Source organism: Drosophila virilis, chromosome 4 (assembly GCF_030788295.1).
Source record: "Drosophila virilis strain 15010-1051.87 chromosome 4, Dvir_AGI_RSII-ME, whole genome shotgun sequence".
Lineage (NCBI taxonomy): Eukaryota > Metazoa > Arthropoda > Insecta > Diptera > Drosophilidae > Drosophila > Drosophila virilis.
The window spans coordinates 13,986,546-14,006,532 of NC_091546.1; the positions used below are offsets into that span (position 1 = coordinate 13,986,546).

A 19,987-nucleotide genomic window follows, 5' to 3' on the forward strand; every position below is an offset into this window, starting at 1 on the left:
CAGTATTGCAGTTTGTCTTTTGAGTGGAAGTGGCAGCTGCCTGAATGTTGGCTGGGGGCGTGTCACATCAGTTGACCTCTGTGGCCAACGTTGGGGAACGTCTAATTAGCATTGCTCGGCGATTACAATGGGCAACAACTAAATAAATAGCTGCATAATGAAGTGACCACCAGACATGACCACTGACATTGCAGTCATGCCCTGCCCCGCCCCCTCCCGCCTTGCTCCTCATTTAGCGACTCGCCCACCACAACTCCCACTGACTACTCATTTGTTATGGCTGCAACGAGCTACTCGACAAATGCTGACACATTTGTTAAAACGTTGTTAAAACTGTCGGAGAACAGCAGCAGCCGCAGCCATTTAGATGAGTCCCTAAACAGCAACAACAACACGGGCTAATGTATATACATTTAGATATGTTGCATATGTAATCAAATGTATATGTACACTTAGAGAAAAACTCTTTTCCAAAGACTAGTATGAACGGGCTACAATTCAGACTCTGATTGCCTTAAATTTGAGGCACATTTATTTTTGTTTCATAAATACTTAAAACAAAAGTTAAAATGCCTAAATTGAATCGCGAAACGTACTTGAAGCAAGTAAAACATATCGAGCTTCAAAAAGTTCTCGAAATGAAGGCTCGTGTTCAGCTTTAATATACATTTTCTTTATTATTATTATAAATAAATAACTAGTTCTTTTTTTAAGAAGTTCATTCTCAGCTTAAGAAATTTTTACCTTGTTTGTACGTCGTTTGTATTTAATTCGAGTAAAATATGCCTGATTTTCTGTTTTTCTTCAAGTGTAAAAATTGTTGTAAAGCCAACATTAATTAACCGAAGCTGACGTTGTTGACCTGCTGACTGCGAACACAAGTAATTAGAATAGAAATTTATGTGTGGCCAACAAAGTTTTCGTTGTTGTTGTTGTTGCAACAAGTGGCAGCTAAACGTTGCATTAGCCAGGACACTACGCCCATGACGCTATTAGAGCTAATCAAAAGCCAAATAAAAGCCAAAAACCTAAAATACTGCCACGACAATCGCAGCCAGCAGCAGCAGCAGCAGCAACGAGGACAACACATCTGAGGTCAACCATCAAATGTGTAATTAATTCAAATACAAAACCACAAGAACATCGCACACAGTAATTAGCCGGTTGGCCATGCTTAAAGCTATCGTCCAATGTGCCACTGCAGGTGCGTGCGTGGGGTGGTACCTTTCTCCTTCTCTCCCTTCCTCTCCGTCTCTCTGCTGTAGCGCAGTCTGTGGGCTAATTGCATTTGCATGCATTTTGGGCGGAACGACGAAGCATTGATTAACCATTCAGGGACTGTGTACTGAGTAAAAACTCAATTTGTTTTGAGAAAGTGTACAGGGGAGATGAGCTTTTTGAGGATTACGGAAGCCTATATGTCAGACGTGGTAAATGCTTCTTTACTTCGCCTGTTCATAAAATACAATTTACAGCCATCTGTTACTCTGGGAACTGTATGATTTGCTATGATTCAAAGTTGTTCACATTTGGCATATTATTTAGAGTGTGCCAAAAGAATTCGCATGGTTTTACTATGTTATCTCTGTTGTACAATTTGCAGCACTGGCTTTAGGAACTTTTCAATACTTGTTCAACTTGCACTTTGGTCACGTCACCGTTTGTTAACAGCCCAAGTTTTAATGTCTCTCTTTTTTATGGCTGCGCTCGTTTTATAAACCAATTAATATCTTAAAACAAGTTGTAGTTGTAGAACTTTAAATGGGTTTATGCATAGCTAAAACGCCGACACGCAATCTTCAACGGCCAGCTCCCACGTGTCGTATGCGCAATGCCATATAAAACACAACGAAGGCAACAACAACAACAGGCAACAACAGGCAACTGTCTGACCTGTCGCATAAATGTCGCTAATTAGCCGCCGTTACGTGCATAACTCTTTTTGAGAACTGGACCACGCCCACACTGACTGTCGCCAGCCATATGTCGCCCCCTTGCTTACACCGCACACGCCCGCACACTGATTGAGCTAATTGAAGCATATGAGTGTTTATATGAGTGTTTATATGAGTGTTGTATGAGTATATGTGAATAAATACATGAACATATGCAATGGGCGCATTTTAAAATGATGCGACTGCGGTTTAATTAAAACACAAACGCCCAACCACATGCCACGCCCACCAATGCCCGACAGCTAATTTGCATTTATAAGCCGCATTATATTTTATATTGTTTGTTGTTGTTGTTGTTGTTATTTGTTATGTTTAGATTGTTCAACACAATGTTTAATTAGAAATATTTTGCAATAAGCGCCAACCGCAAAGTAAACGCAACGATTTGTAATTCTAATGTTTATTAATTGGCATTTAAGGGTATTTTGTTCGGCTGCAGGGCTGCAGGGCCGATTGGCCCATATAAATTCAACTGCCTATAGCCAAAAAAGAAAAATACTCAAGGCTGCCACCGTTACCCAAAAAGATGCTGACAAAGGCAAACCGCAGAGGTGCCACAAGTAATTACAGCAAACAGAGGCGTGGCACAGGCAGTGAAAGAAGAGGGGAGGTGATGTGGGGCAATGTCCAACCAATGTCCGATATGTGGGCTATGATTTTCCACTTGCGGTCAACTGCCACCTAAGTTTAAGGGACGTGCAGCGTAATGCGTTTTTAAGCAAGCCTCGGGAAGCTGATCAAAAGCAAAAGTCCTTGCCCACAGGCAGCAGGATGTCTAGCATTTGCGGTTTCTGTGTGCTGCGGGCCAAAAGCAACACACACACACGCACAGCCTGCGGCTCCTTCTGTTCAATTCATCCAGGAGCATCCTTTCGTAGCTAGCCTCTGCTGTTGTGTTTGCTTAGTCAACAGCATTTTCAGCATTTGCCTAGCAAATTAAATCAAAAACAATTTAATTGCTAGTTTCAACAGGAAATGTTTTTCGATTTTCCAATTTACCCATTTTGCCATTTTACCTTATTTTGCTTCGTTTAACAGTAGGCATTTTCTGATTTACGTTCAACAGTAAAAATTCACTTAGGCCTGCTCCAATTGACACAAACAAATTAGTTAGTTGCCCGAGACATTACCTACATCAACTCTGGCAACTCCGTCAGCCCCTCTTTACACAGTCTGGCAACACGCCTTTCACCAACTTCTTGTCTAATCGCTTGCAATAAGTCAAATTGCCCAAATTGCGGGCAATAAATTGCAGGAGACCGTGGCAAATCTTAAGTAGTCGCTGCTAATAACCACAAAATGACAAAACGTCGCGAAAAATTGAAACTTTAAAGGGTATTTAGTGCGGGTATATGCGTAGCCGAGGGTGTGTTTGTCGAATGTTTTAATTGGAGTAACAATTTCAATAGGTTTGTATTTCAGTACTCTACCTGCCGAATTTCTTATAAAATATAGAATAAAAATGAAAAAATTTACAGTCAGATGGTAGGAAAAACAGAAGATAAGAATCGACTATTGATAAGAATAGATATATCATTATAATATATTAAATTGGCTGGCTGTGATAGAGTACAAAAGCTAAAGCAGGGCTAACATATTTTATTTCACTCGCTGTCCAGCCATCACTTTTTCTAGTTCAACATGAGTAGCATACAAATTTGTGATTTCTCTTTTCTGCGGCATTCGTAAACGTCGCACGCGCTGCTTGGCTCTAATAGCATAGACTTTATTATTATATTTTTTTTTTCACAAATTAAGCTTGATTTGAATCGTTTAGAGCTCAGCTAGGTGCTCAAAAGTATATCTTCAATCAGACTAAATCTGCAATTGCCAACAGGCCAATCCCTGGTCGACCACGTTTATTTCGATTTAGCCTCGAGTGGAAGGAAAAAATACATTAACTGGATTCAGAGTTTAGGGTGTTTACGTGCCTGCCCGCTGGCATTAGAATTTACCCAGTGCGCATTTGCTCCAGGCTTAAGCTGAGAAACGCTAATTTATTGTCCTGCCCTCGCGCACGCTGCTGATGAGCCTAATCGGATCTCACCTGGGCGCACCTTAAACCACCTTCAAGCGCTGCAAAGCGGGCAAGCAACAGACAGCTGCTGGCGAGGATTGGGCCAGTCGTAGAGAAAGAGGGTTGCCTGTATGACTTTAGATTTGATTCTAAGCCGACAACCCTGCCACTGAATGTTGTTGTTGTTGTTGCTGTCAAATGTTTTTGTATTTTTTTGTTTGGCGAGAATTTGAAGGTGCTTAAAGTCGCGCGGAGCTTAGCAAAAATTTTACAGTCAGACACATGGGAAAATATTGACAATGCGTTCGTGTTCGCTCCCGGAGGACATGTTTTGTGTCCTGGCGCCTATCATTTTCATAGTTTAATGTCAGGCAATTAACTTTTGTCTGGCCTGCCTCAAAAGAGCCCAAAAGCATTTACAGTGGGATAAGAGGGAAGACCAAAAACCTGCAAAAGATGGAGAGGGGGTAGTGGGGCTAGGAGAAATGTCGAACGCTCTGTTGACCCGCCGCGCAGCCCTCTGCTGCCAGTCAGCGATGAGATCATGCATAAAAAGGCAGCCCGGGCACGTTCCGGATAGAGATGGAAATGGAACTGAAGCTGTAGAGCGGGAGATGGAAATGTAAATGTAAATGTTGCCCGCTTCGGTTGGTTGAAACGACCTTGCGCCATGTTTGAACCTTAACACCAGGCTGAGCAGCGCGGCGTGAGCGAGAGCGGGAGCGGGAGGGGGGGAGTAGGAGACAGACCAACTAGGCAAATAGGCACAGCATGTTGTGGAAAATCAACGAAGCAAATGCCAATACACATGTGCCAATAGACAGGGTGACAGCGAGTTAGGGGCGAGGTGGTGGAGGCCCAGAGTGGCTGGCGATGTCCTTTGGCATTAGGGATTCCAGAGCTTAACATGGCGTAAACACAAAAGCCTCTAAAGGCATCAACTGCGGCATATAAAGTGGCATTACATAGAGTACAAGGAAAAAAAGAAGCAGCAGCGCCAGCAGAATAGAAGCACCAACTGGCAAATGGCAGCAGGAAGTGACTGGGACAGGACCTAGCCACAAAAACAAAGCGCTGCAGCAGGAAGACAAAAAGAACAAAAACGACAACAACAAAAAGTAAACAACCAACAGCAAAAATTGTCGAGTGTCCTCGTCGTCTGCCACGCATTAAATTGAAGATGATGATGATAATGCGACCAGATAAGAGCCAGCGGCCAGATGGAGCAGCAGCAGCCGCAACTCCGCCGGAGTAGCCGGGTTCATAGGTAACAGGCAACTTAACGCCAATAATACGGCAAAATAGTCGGCAACAAGCCATGAAATGAGTCCGGGCCAGTGTGAGTGTGTGTGCGGCTGTGTATGCTGGTGTGTGTGGCAACTGAACAAGCCAGCAAACTTACCCACACGCAGCAGCTAGCCTCAGTCATTGTGGCTTGACAAAAATGAAACAATGAACGGAATATCCCTAACCCCAGTGTCAATGCCCATCTAAGCATGACTGTCCTCTCACTCAATGTGTTTGTGTGTGTGCGTTTCTTGCTATTTACTTGACATTAAGCAAACCTCAAATAAAAAGGATAACGAGACACGCGAGGAACTAATAATGGAACTGGTACAAAAAGAAAAAAATGTTTAGACAAAAATCAGCAACTTTTAAAGGGTGTTCACTGGGGCATGCTAAATAGAAAAATTGAGCAATGTTTTTTTCTTCATATTATTCCTAAGAATCGAAATATGTGTGAACATAAAAAACTCAAATTTTTCGAATAAAATATATTCAAGTCGCAAGCAAATGTCGCCTGCGCCAAAATTTAGCACAAACAATTTCAAAAATCAAAAATTGAGCCAACTATTTTGTGACGCTAACATCATATTTTACGAACTATTCTGTTTATATTACTGAAAGTTACCCTGTACTCTGTCTCATAGCAATTGATAGTTTCTTAAGTATTCGAAAAGTTTGATTTACAGTACAAACATTTAACAGGCAGGGAGAAATAATTCCCCAATGAATAATATCTGATATATTTACGTAGTCATATGTGCAGGGTATCAGAAAACGTATACTACTACCCAAGCAACAGACAGACACAAAATGAGCGTCAACCAACAATGACAACAACTTTGACTGTAAGAGCATAGAAAGTACTTTGCGTGGTGGGAAGGGGGTGGGGCTTTCGGGGCTTGTGGTTGGGGACTTGGGGCTGGGAATTTGTTATAGGGTTTGTTGCCCAGTGGCACGGTTGAAGGCACGACAATTGCACACAATTTTCATTTATTGTTTGGCTACATGTTTGGCCACATTATGTGAGCTGAAACCGAGCAGCGCCAGCAGACGCTCCCCAAGTTCAAATCCCGGGACTGAAACAAAAGGATGCTTTTTCAAGACCCCCGCCACCCCGTACGCATAATCGTGCATTGGCCCCGAGGCCTGAGCATATTAGTGGGGCGTGTTGGTATGGCTGCGGCATTCACAGGCTGTCACATTCTAAAGGTTTAACTTTGGCATCCGCATGTAAAATCCGAATTGGAAGAAAATGTAGCAAAAGGAACCCAAGACACGCCCCCAGGCTTAGGCATTTTGGCAGACGTCTTGCGTGCTGAGGTCAGCTTGGGTCGAATTGCGGTTCGCATGTTGCCCAGGACATTCGTCATTAGCCATTCATCCAGTCAGCAGAGGGCAGTGGGCAGTGGGCAGAGGGCGTGCCCAAATGAATATGTCGATAACAGTTACGCAGCATTCAGCCACACACCACACCGAGCTCTCTGTTCTCTCTCACCTATTATGTTAAGCAAATTAATTGAAATACAATAATTATATACATTAGCGAATTTCCGAAATGCAGCCTTGAGGGCGGCTTTAATTTCGATATTAACTGGTCAGGTCGGTTTGGTTCGGTTAATGGAAAGAGGCGGTGAGCAGGTGCGACAACAGGACTTTGCTTGATTGACGCCGCAAGGAATCAAATTGCAAAGGGTCAAGGCTATTTTAGGAGCACACAACAAATTAAATGAAATACATTTGGGTGGAGGTAATATACAAGGAAAGAGAGAATAAGCTAATAAAAGTTGCGGAAGTTATCATATAACATGAACACAGCACCTAATTGTTCTAGAGGAATGTAGAAAAGGTTGTGAAAGGAAGAGGAAACTTTAAGAGAAAGGAGGGAGCAGCTAATAATTGGACTGATACTGAAATAAAAGCATTTATTAGATTAAAGATGGAATAAATTAAAGAATAGCAAAGTTTTCCAGCAAGGTGACAATTGAAATTGAGTCATTTAAGAAGTTGCAATCACAAATGCCAATAAATAATAAGTAAAGCTGTGCTATAAGTCAATATTAGTGCTACTTAATGTAGTTAAGGAGAAAAAGGAAGAGACTAAATAGTAACAAGCTAATGAAGCAATTATATTGAAAGTAACTCTATATAAGCTAAGAAGTTGATAAAGCAAGAAATTTTAAAGCTTATATTGAGTAGTTTTGAGTAAAATGTAATTAATTTTCAAAGTAATTTCTGATGATTAAGTGCCCATTTCTCCAGTGTTGACTGTATTCTAAAGAATGAATATAGAGGTAAAAGCAGCTTGCAGTAGCTAACCCCATATTCGATGTGTCAGTGTCACACACACATATGCACAAAAATACACGCACACCCACACACACTCACAGGCATAAATATATGCAGGCAACCTATGATAAACTTTGCATTGTTAGTCACGGCCAACATTTTAGCTCTATTGTTATTGACAGAGATGATGAGGATTGAGCTTCATCATGATGTTGGCGTTGTTGTTGTACTTGTTGTTGTTGCTGATGATGATGTCAATAGGGTAAACATCAGCACGCGTTGCCTTGGCTCAACAACAATGCTGTTGCATTGCTTCAATTGACTAAGTAAACCTGGTTGCTGCCACGCCCACTCGCCACACACACACACTCACACAAACACACACACGTCCATATCCATATCGGAGCTGTGCCGTCGTCGCATCACATATCAACTGCTAATTAAAGTAAATTTTGTAAATCAATAAAAGCGCTACAAATTGCACAAACATATCGGAGTAGGCCAAAACCCATAACGCCCCTCTTATATACAGACCTCTCCCCTCTCACATTTCTGGGCAGCCCATGGCCGCGCCACCGCATAAACATGTCAATAATATTCAAAATTGAAATGTCAAAATGCTAATTTTGCGCATTTGTTTGATTTTAGCGCCCGCCTGAGAGGGAGTGCGCGGAGTTGGCTGGCGTGTTAGAGGGAGGGGGTATGGGAGGGAGTTTCTATGTGTTTAGACTGTTCCAAATATATGTACATATGCCCCAATGTTGAGCGCAATGCAATTTGTGCAATCTGCACAAATTTGCGCAAGCCGCACAAAAATTCCTTATTTACAGAAATTTGCTGCCACATTTGACTCGACAGAAACACACATGCCACAAATACCTACATACATATGTACATATACATACATTTAGCACGCGCGTTGCAACGGCATATTTCAGAGCTTGTGGCGCTTTTTGAATTTCAATAGCTCTTTTCTTATTTCATATTCACTCGCCAATTTGTGTGGACTCTGCGCCTAATGAAACGCAACGCGTCGACGAGCTGCTGCTGCGGTGCGTGCAACAAATCAGCTGGCGCATTCGTGCAACTTGAGAGGCGCCCAAAGAGTGACCGCAAACGCGCGTGACCCTCCCCTGAGCTGCAACTGCTGGCCCTGCGTGCCCTGCCCCCACCCTGTCAGCAGTTCTTCACTATATACACGATTTTGCAAATTGGACGAAATGTTGAACTGGGGCTCAAATTTCGTGAATATTGTTCGCTCCTAGGTTTTATAGGATATTTCAATATGAGTAACATACTAAAATTCATTCAAAAAATATTCTATAAATATGAAATTAAACAGCAAATGTTGTGCAAGGCTTTAAAACAATAAGTTCTTATTCTCGTTTCTGTTTATTGTTAATGAGTTCCATAGAAACTTGGAACTAGGCAAAACTTTGTTTTTAGAATTCAGTTCCAAGAAATCCTGAAAATGTCAATATAAACATAAAAAGCGCGCAGTTTTCTATACAAAAAATCGTTTATACGGTTTCAGTTTGATGCTTTTATAAATTTGAGTTTCCTTCTCAATTGTTAAATTTTCTTTAAACGAGTTCCAAACATTTGTATGCTAACAATCGTCAGTTTACTTTCCTGTTTACCATAAATCGTCAGCAATCAAATTGAAAACTTTCTGCTGCATAACTTTGATAACTTTTACAAATCTCATTTTGCTAGGCTTTTGTTAGCATATATTTAATATTCAATCAAAGGCGCCTAGGATAATCCATTCATGGTGTCGTCACACACGATCAATGCGAATAATTTGCGTAGTGTGTTTGCCCAGCCAGAATATGGTATTTCAAATAAACTTCTAATAAGTTCAATCAACAAAGAGAAGTACGCACAAAAGTGTAAAAATGTGTAAACAGTTGATAAATGGGGAAAAACTCGGAACAAATTCGTTTCTTTATTAAGTCTGCAGCAAGTGCGATTACGTGTATTTTTTTGTTTATATTTATTCAAGTTGAATTGTTGTTGTGTTGTTCAATTTAACGCTTGTTATTGTTTGTTTTCAATGGATATTCTGTTGGTTCTTTTTTTTTTTTTTCAATAGCAAACTTTATGCCAGCAATTGAATGCGCTTTTCTTTGATTTCACTTTTCTATCCCAATCTATATATATGTATGGCTGTGTATATATGCAACTGTCATTTAACTAAAGCTCTTGCCTAGCCGTCACCTCAGTTTATGTTGCACTATTAAATGCATTTTGTAAATTTCATGCAAATCATTTTCCATTTAATATTTATAATATTTGGTTTATATTTATTTGTTTTTTGCACTTCCAATGCTGTTAATTGCATAGTTATAATTGCATTCGAACTTGTTGGCCCTCGCAATTGCCGGCTAATTAAAACTTGTGTGCATATAAAACTTATTTTCAACTATTTATTTGCACAAATATCAAAAATGTTTGCACCAAGCCAAACTCTGCCCGCAGGTTACGCTTTTCAGCGCAGCAATTTTATGCTGGGGAATGGGAAAAAAATAGGAAAAATAATATGAAATATAGTAAAATATATATTTGCACATTCCTGGGCATTGTTGCTGCTGTTGTTGTTGGCCAGCGGGCGGCAACTGGAAAAATATTTACAGCATATCAGCGTCTACATATAAATTTATTATGCCTGTAAAGGGAGCTGCATAAACAGCAGCGCGCGGGGGCTTAGATTGGGGCGAGGGTAAAAAAAACACTCCTCTTGCTGCGTTTTTGGCGTTATAAAGTTTTACAGCACACATGTTGCACGGACTATATGAACTCAAGCTCCCAACAACCGAGCATGCCATAGCATACCCCCTTTCAGCTGCTTGCTGCACAGATACAACAGCAAAACCAATAGAAAAGCGCATAAAATGATATTTATTTTAACGCAATGCTTAACGAACTTGCAATGCTCTTTCAGTGAATGAATATAAAATAAATATTTGATTGAGTTGAGAGTAGATGGGAACTTAAAGTTAACATTCTGTGAGTCAAGCAACAAATAACGCGAGTTTTATCATAGTTCACATAAGTTGGTTGTTGAAGCTGGCTTTGATAGTTTAGCCCAAGTCTGGATCAATACATAGTTTGGCAAGAAAACGAAATGCTTAGAGATCATTGTTAAACTTCCTTTATACATTCTTGAGTTTTTTAACCGATCTGCACTTATAGCATTACTTGCAGTACCCATATGCTTGCCTCTGCTAAACCAATATTGCATTATGTTCAATCATATTAGATAGCTATGATGTCTATTCCTTCCGCTAGTGTATGCCAATTGACAGCAGCAGCAGCAGCCGGCAGTTGTTCGCGTTGGTATTCGCATTTCGCATTCGCTTACATTGCACATAAGTACTGGCTATATAACGACTATAGAGCCACTATAGTCCTCAACTCATGCGAGTGCTGCTCAGAGGAGAGCAAATAAAAAGGCGGCAAATGTGGCAGAACGAACCTGGCGAACGGCAGCGGGGCAAGCAACTTGCAGCAGGGCAGCGCAAAACTATTGACGAGGATGCGGCAGTAGCAGCAGCAGCAGCTGTAGAGTTTTCTCTCTTGGAAAAGCCAAAAAGAATACTGTGAATGCGAATGCGAGTGCAGTGAAAACTACGGCAAAAGTGCAGAACAAATGGAACAAGTTACAAAAGCTAAAATGCCAACCAAACAGCAGCAGCAACAGCAACAACAATTCGGCCCTGGCAGCAATATGAACAACAATCTTGAATATTGCACGTTACATATGTAGATACATTTCCTGCAGCTGCAGTGGCAATCGAGTGTGGGTGGAGGGCAGATGGGGGAGCGTTTGGAGGTGTGTGTATGCCACGTGGCTGGCAGTTAATTTAAAAAAAATTGTATTTACATTTCGCCTGCTGGCGAGCGGCTTTTGCTTATTGTTGTTGCTGCTGCTGCTGCTGCTGCCTCTGCCGTCGTTTGCATTGTTTACATTTGCAGCAGCTTCTACTTGACTTGCAGCAACAAATAGCAACAGCAGCAACTACAGCTACAACTATAACAACAACAACAACAACAATAACATTGAGCGAGCGAGTGACTATAAAGCAGCAGCTGACGCCGCTTGGGGCTACGACGAGGGGTGGATTGGGTGGGGTTAGACCATCGCGGCTTTAACTTGAGTGCTGCTGGGGGCGGCCGCTGTTGCTGTTGTTGTTGCTGCTGCTGCTGTTGCTGCCATAACAAAAACAGCAGCCAACGGGCCAACCTGCGATGTGTTTTTATTGTTGCCCTCTGGCAGCCACACATGACGCTTGATGCTGATGCTGATGCTGATGCTGATGACTACAAGTTCATGATGTTGATCATCTTTAACATCATAATGTTGTTCGGAATGGTTGCAAGTGCCTAGAGTTATGCAGCAGCAGCAACAGAAGCAACAACTCGTTTGCTCTGTCGTCAAACCAAAAATGGTAACCGTAACTAGAAATGGAAATATTTGATGAATTTTGTATTTTTCAAATACACTTGAAAAAACAAAAGTTGAAAAACTGCAAAAAGGCACAATTTCCATTAGAAAAGTTGCAAAATTAGATAGTTTGCTGGAATTTAAAAAGTTTCCATGCCCAAAATTATGAGAGCTGCTTGCAAATTCATTAGACCCAACGTTGCAAATGTTGACAGGTAAAAGAAAATGCTTCTAATTATGTATCTTAAATAAGTTACTTAGACTAACGATACATGAATAAGCAAATAGCAAGACACAAATGCAGCACTTTGGGTGAAAATTGAGTGAAAACTTGATAGTAAACATTTTAAGAATAAACGTTTGTCGAAAAAATTATTGTGGAAAAATATAAATAAATTTCTTGCACAGAAATAGCTTCAAGCGGACACTATGCTAAATTGCAAAGGTTTTTAAGTGTAGCTTAAAATACGTAAAAAGAAAATGCATCTTAAATATTCAGAGAATATTCTTTGCATATTGAAATGAACTTTGTACACTTTAACAGTTTCTTAAATACTTGTGTTGAACGACGATGCTTAATGATTTCTCAACAGTTTGAACTATTTCTTCTATTTGATAGCTGTATACATTTGAGCGGTTGAGAAATCTTTGATAAACAGCTTGTCAAGGTGTTGGCTCTGGCCGCCCCCTGCTACCCGCTCGAGAGTGTTCGTCTCTCAGCTCACCTGAGATTCATTTCCGGTTAGGTTAAATTCAAGTATCTGTGCAGTGACAGGCCCGACTCTGACTCTGACTCTGACACACAAACTAACCAATCAGCTGTCTGGTGTCGGCCTGTGTACAGAGCTTTAAGCAACTAAAATTAGACAGCTGCTGTTAAAATGTAACAAGGTGATGGGGTAGAAATCTTTTCAAATTAACTAAATATTTACAAAGGCAATGAAATCTGCATAAAGTGCTTCGGTTGTTTCAGTTGCTCTCCGAGCTGGTTACAGCTGCAATGGAGCAAATTAATTTAACATCAAATTAAATGAAATGCACTGCTGCAAGGCAGCAGTCCGGGTAAACGGCAAACGGCAGCTGGCTGCCTGCTGCAGTGAAGGGAACAAGTTCAGCTCAAGAAGACCAAGGACAACGCAAGTTCGTGCGCTAAAAGCAAAGTTTTTGGTGTTGTTGTTGTTGTTGTTGTTTTGTTGTCTTCATTCTTTGGATGTCGCCTCCATCGCTCCTCCACTGAATTTAATTATTTAGGTCAAAGGACGCTGTCGCGCCAGTTGCCAAGACAATGCCACTTACTGTTTGGCCAGACCACGCCTACGCACTGCTGCCCACTGGTAGCATAGATAGGCGCAGACGCCCCAAAAAAAAAAAAAAAAAAAAAAATGAAAAGCGAATTGAGTTTATTATAGACATAGACCAAGGGACTGCTCGGGGGGCGGGAGCAGTGTAGTGGCCTCTCTTATCAAACTCTCTGGGGGCACGTGGAAAACTTTTGTTTTATTTGCTTTATTTCTGTGCAAGTAATTCCGTATTGCGCCTAATTCTGTGCCACAACTTGCTGTCTCGCTCGCACTCACTCTGCCACTCTTTTCATCCCATGCCAAAGTTAAACAAAGCATCAAAAATTTGCTGCTGCTGCTGCTGCAATTGCTCAACTGTTTCAACCGTTTCAGCTATTTCTACCATCTGTGTGTGGCTGCCCATTTTGAATGCCCGCCGTTCCCTTACCCCCTGATCAGTCCTGGCACAGCTACACGTCTCGTTTCGCTGGAAAATTACGCCATTCAAAAATTTGCTTTACGTGTTGCCCGAGTTTTCGCTTTTTTTTTAAACTTTTTTTTTTTTATTTTTTCTAGCTCAGGCTCTGAAAATTCGCTTGGCCCATTTTTGGCCTAGACTTTGCATTTGAAGCATGCTGAATATGTTATGAGCTTTGCCTCTTGAAACAAAGATTGCTTTGAGATTGAATTTGATTTTATTTTGTTGTTGTTGGCCTGTTTTAAATTTGGCCAAATACTTCACTTTTAGCATTCAATTACTCGGCTTGTAATTCTCAACTGGATAAAGTCACGGTGAGCCTGTTCAAAGTATTAAATAAATGAAAAGATTTGCCTTTTACAAGGTGTGACACGCCACTTTTATAGGCTCTCTGAAAATGTATATACTTTCTTCGTACGCATTTGTAAACATTTGCAAAAATTAGTCTGCCTAAAAACGAATTGCACATATGATTAGCGCATAAGTGCATCAACAGATTCGTCTTGCCTCTGGCTGCCTTTTGTTGTTTCTGGTGTGCAGCTAAATAAATAAAAGCAAAAGTTTTGCTCGACAGGATGATTGTTGTTACTTCTCTCTTGTTCATACCTCGTCTAGAGGCTCCGAATCGCTTTTGACAAAATAATAAGCAGCCACAGCAAAAACAACGACCACAAAGATAGCAACAACAACAATGTAAATGAATTCGTTGCGAATGTCCATATTGTCAGGAATCAACCACCATCTGGCAACTGCTCTATGGCATCCAGTAGTTCCTCAGCTCTCCAGTGTGCCCAGCTCCATGTGTGCGCATAGCTCAAAAAAGAAGAAACCAAATGAGCGGGAAAAAAAAGGAAAACTTTGTCAATAATTTGGCCGCCTATTTAAAGCAGCCTCTGCCCAAATGGGCAAAGTTGATGGGCCAACAAAATTTGTCTATTTTTTTTTTTTTTTTGTTTACCATTAAAATTCCAGCCAGACAATTTACAAAAATTTGTGTTGTTTAAATAGCGCGGCAGCAACAACTGTTTCTGTGAGTCTTGTGTGTGTTTGTGTGTGTGTGTGCGTGAACGTGTGTGTGGCTGCCTTTTTAAATTAATTTGGGGCAGCTTTGATTGCACTGACTGCGGCTGCCGCTGCTGCTGCCACTGCTACTGCTGCTTCCTTTTTTCCCGTTTTCCCAGGTCGTTACTGAAATTTGTAAAATGTTTATGCTTTTAACATGACCGAAAAAGCAGAGCACATAAAATTAGTTTGTAGAAAAGTTTTCCTTATTTTTTTACTTTTTGTCCATTGATTTGCCACAAATTGTGGCATAAAAATAAACTCGCAGCGCAATTTGTGCCTCGTATTTGTTCATTTGTAACTCACAGATACAGTACCATTTGTTTACATCTGAGTTGTTCATATGTTTTTTTTTCTTTTTTGTATTTCGGAGCTGCTCTTGTCGAAATGACCTGAAACGACAACCAAATTTATGCCCATATGCAGCCAAACATTTCATAAATCATTTCTAGCCAAATATTTGCTGTGGCCGGCACAAATTTTTGATTTCATTTTACGGCCTGCCCCATTGTCGCCTCTATCTACGTATCTGTATCTCTCTGTTTCTCTCTGTGAATCTATAGCTAATAAAAATTGTAGCACAATAAGCATTTTGGGGTTTTATCAGAATTGGCTTCCCTGCTGTTCATTTGTATTATTATTATTTTTTGTTTAAAAGCTTTGCCACATTTCATTTACATATGTGTGCAGAGTCGATTTAATTGAACTGCTTTCATTTTTATCTCTTATTTTAATTTATTTTTTTATTTTGATTTTGCCCCATGCTGTAACGCACACGCACACACACAAATAGGCACTTAAAAATTGCTTGGATACTTCCACAGATAAAAATCTCTTTAGCTCTCTTAGTTTTGGCACAATGTTTATTTTTCTAGACATTTGCTTTGTAGTTTATCTTCCGTTGAGTATTGCCAATTGAATACATTCTATCCGCCCGTTTATCAGGAATTTTGCATCTGCTATATTTGACAAAGAGATATTGCTTCAAAAGCCAAAAAAGCTGCTCAAAATTAATAAAGTGGTCTATTCGTCTTTATTATCGACAAAGGCAAATCCGTTTAAAGTGAGAAAAGCAAATAAAAGCACAACTTTAAGAGCATAAAAATCATGGCGCATTAGAAGAAAATTGTCATAAAAAAATTTTAGAAGCTAATCTTTCAAATTAAGGGGAGATATTGCTAAAAGCAGAGTAAGTTGCATAGCTTTAAAAATTTCAGCAATTACGAAATAACGCTTTCGTAGCTCAGAAAGCTAAATAAAAGCTAAAATCTAGACCTTTAGCTACGTAAAGATGAGTAGTTCTAAAAAATCACTCGGCGGCTTCAAACTCAGAACCCAGCTTAGAATATGCTCTGGAAAACTAAAAAAACAACTAAGTTCTAAACGCTTGATTTTAATAAGTACTAGTAGCTAATGAATGTTGAACGTAAAGCTGTTCCGCTCAAGCTGTTCTTGCTGGAAGCTTTTGACTTTTAATTCGCAAGTAGTTTTAGCAAAACATTAACTGTTGGTGTTGTCAAGCGCTCTCCACACGCTTCCCTTTTGACTTCTGCTTATTTGTCGTCGCACTTGCCCTTTGATGTCTTTTGTCTTTGCTTTTGAGTTAATGTGCTTACTAAACACTATCGGAATAGCCACTCAGCCACTCAGTATTTGGATGCTTGTTTACTTGTCCCTCGTTGCCAACATGCTTTCCTGTAATTTATGAGCTGCAAAACCAACTAGTTTCCATTTCTTCATCATCCATCTGCCTCTTTCCTTCTGTTCTTGATTTTTTGTTTTAGTTTATGCGCTCAATTTAGTAACTAGTTAGCCTGAAATAGTGGGCAGGCGGAGAGGGAATGACCCTTGGCCAAAGCTGACCAGCAGGCAGGAAGGCCTAGAGACCATAGAAGAAAGAGCCAAGTTCCTAAACCACTTGCGACATGCCACGGCGATGGTAGGGGGTAGATGAAGCAGAAGAAAACCAACAAGAAACTAATAAAAAGCCAAAGCAAAAACCACAAGAGCTCATAGCTCAAATGCGCTGACAGCAGGCACGAGTTATGCGTACGTACATATCTCAGGCAAGGCATATGGGGGGAAATGGGCGATGGGCATGGGCATGGGCATGGGCATGGAGTAGGGGTAAAAAATATGTTGAGCTTTTCCAACTAAATGCTATAAAAATTCTTGACTTAATAGGAAAACAAGACAAGAACATGAAGCGAGCCAACGGTGCGTCGAGAGCGGCTGTAGGGGGCGGGGGCCAGTTGAACAGAACTTGTGGAGGGCACTAAAGAAAACTAACAAGTTACAAAAGCCAAAGAGAGCTGTGTTGAGGTGGAGGAGACGAGTAGGGAGCCAAAGCAGAGACCAGCAAAATGGCAAAACCAGCTGGCTAACAAATACACACACATACATACGCACACACACACTAGCACACATCTCGCAAGAACAAGAAGAACTTGAAAGCCAAGAAAAACATTTAGTAGATGATGAAAATCATGGCAACATCAACTGAAAGCAGTAGCAGTAGCAAAACGAGAGACACACAACGTTGCGTTGCGATGCGTTGACGACCGATTTGGCCATGATAAGGAAACCCAGCCAAAAACCCAACTAAGGAACTGGCCTCAAACCAGACGCAGGCAGTCAGCAGCCAGCCAACTGTCAGCCTCAAGACAAACCAGGTCAATAACATTTTAGAGGCAAACGCAGCTGCCAAGCAAACGAATTAAAGCATTAATTGTGTGTAGTTGTTGTATGCTCTGTGTGTGTTTGTGAGCGTCTTAGATGTTCTTCGAGTGGTTTTTATACCCTGTGCCTCATAAAAAGTACTCAAAGGGGTTGTGGGCAGACAAAGGCATCTGCTGCCTTAGATCGAGTAAAAATATATATATCAGCTTTATGCAGGAACATTTAAGACACTCGAAGCACATGTTTCAATATAAATTCAATATTGGTATCCACAGCATCTTAAAGCCGATAAATAACGATTGCTCTCCACATTTCTTGAGAATATGTCTTTGAAGTGGCTGTGCTTTAAGAATAATTACAATTTTTATATATATCAGCATATTTTATGAAAACGCTTTCGGCTTGTGCCCTAAAATCGATTAATATCGACAATCAGTCCGAATTTTCAATTGCAAATCACTTGGCTATATAAAAACTTAAACTTAAGTCAAGGTTTACCATGCTATTGCTTTTCAATTCTTTAAAAAAATACCGATAAATAACGTTGTTCGAATTTTGCTTATCAATAGTTTCTTAAAATCTATAAGATAGCTAGTTTTAAAAATCGAGAAATATCGTTTTGTAACAATTCCAAGATAAGACTTTGTTTGCTGGAATAGGATAGGATAACTCAAAGTCGACTTAAGACCTCTTAACCTTGTTTTGGGTTTATGTTGGGTGGTTAATGTGCTTATATTGGATTCTGCGGTTCTTTAATTTATTGTATATCCGTGTTAAGTTTCCAGCTCAGTTCAGTACTTTTTAATTTCGCGTTCATTAGTTACAAGTGGAGCTGCCTTCAGTTGGTCCGAATAGAGCTCTGCTCTCATTTGCCTTATCATTTATCTTTGTTGGCCAAGTGGCTCTGGGTTAAGTCAATTCGCTTTCAACTTGGCTTTGACTTTGGCATTTGTGGCCTGTGGCTGCGCATGCCACGCCCAATTTCAAACTACAATCCCTACATTTTTGGCCGCACATTAAAATTGGATTTGGCACGCAGCTGTAAGCCAAGTTAAGCGCGCGCGCATAACGTTTTCGCCTAAAAGCATTTATTTTTTGCGCGTTGCTCTAATTAAAATAAAAATTAATATTAGCGCTAATTTTTATTGCACTTTTCATTGTTTTACTTGACTCTTTTTTGGGTCTCAGTCAACCTGCTGTATTAAATTAATTGCTCCGAAATCAACTTAAGCTAAGATGCAAAGCTGGCTGGTGTTAGCGCATGGCTAAAACCGTTGCCCTTTCGGCCCTTTTATGCCACGTGCTGCGCGTGGCTATAACGAAATTAGGCACGCCCCCTCTGCCAAAAAAAAAAGGAGCTTCTGCCTAATAACTAATTGTTGCTTAGCAGCAGCTGCAGAGGCGTTCACTGTGCTCTGTCTGTCTGTAAATTGCGTTAGTATTAAGTGGCCAGAACTGAGTAGAAAATTGAGTTAGTAGGGCCCAAGCGAAAATTGAAAATTTCATTTTCATTCGCCATTGAACGTGGGGATTAGCCATAAACTGTTTTATAATGCTGAGCGGCGGCGGCAGCATCGACTAAAAATTGTTAATTTTATTTTATTTTTCACTCTATCCACTGGCTATTGAACGTTAGCGCCATCTATGGCACATTAGCGACAATGGCCATAAACATTTATTGAAGCAGACTTTTAAGCGCAGGCTTTAAAGCGCACCCTATAAACGGGCGGGGGCGTGTCTCGGCCTACAATTTGGCAATGATTGGAAAATATTTGTAACACGATTTGCTGAGGGTGTGTGTCTATGTGTGTGTGTGTGAGTGCGAGGGGCGAAAAGTCCTGAATGTAAAACTAATTCAATTATTTGCTCGCATAATTTTAGGTTCGGCCAAAAGCTTGAAATTTATATGCAAAACACGCATAAAATTGTTTTCCCTCCCGTTCGCTATTTCTATTTGCGCTTTTTCTTTCTTAGCATTGGTTTGCAGGTTCATTATTTATGAACACGAAAAGTGGCTACACCGAATAATTGAAGGCAGCCGCTGCCCATTTTAAAGTAATCAACAATTGACGGTTACTGAACGGGTCGCCAGGCAGGAACACCAACCGGGCTCCAGCTCCGGCTCAGGCTCGGGGTTTAGCTCTACTTTGTTTCTTTTTTTAGGTCATTTGTTGGGTAATGTTTGCACAACATGAGCTTTGTGAAATGCGCGGAATGCAATTGAGCCTGAAAGCTTGGGCTTGCGGCCCAAATGTGTAAAACATGGCTCACAAAGTGACAATTAAGCCAATTTGAAGCCATTTACCACAGGCCACCAATTCCCAACAACAACAATTTCTTAATGGCTCGTCTGTGGGTTTGTCCGGTTCGTTGCTAGGGTTCTCCGATTGCGTATACGGGTTCGACGTTCTCGAGAGGCCATGGCGAAGGTAGACAATCAAATGTAATTACACGCACATAAACACGCAAAGAGCAAAGAGTTTGAGGGAGGGGTTA

The 19,987-nt window shown here is 40.7% G+C and overlaps 1 protein-coding gene and 1 long non-coding RNA gene across 3 annotated transcripts in view; one reads left to right on the forward strand and one right to left on the reverse strand.

Moving 5' to 3' along the window:
* The window catches only part of ed (hemicentin protein echinoid), a 107,169-nt gene that overhangs the window by 62,677 nt on the left and 24,505 nt on the right, over nt 1-19,987 (forward strand). The gene's annotated exons all lie outside the window — the stretch shown is intronic.
* LOC116651742 (uncharacterized) lies at nt 14,100-14,977 on the reverse strand. 2 transcript variants are annotated; one of them, XR_004304774.2, is made up of 3 exons: nt 14,709-14,965; nt 14,357-14,563; nt 14,100-14,290 (listed from the first exon to the last, which is right to left on the reverse strand). It is a non-coding gene; the product is annotated as an uncharacterized lncRNA (long non-coding RNA). The 2 variants fall into 2 exon arrangements; XR_004304773.2 differs by having other exon boundaries at nt 14,100-14,563; nt 14,709-14,977.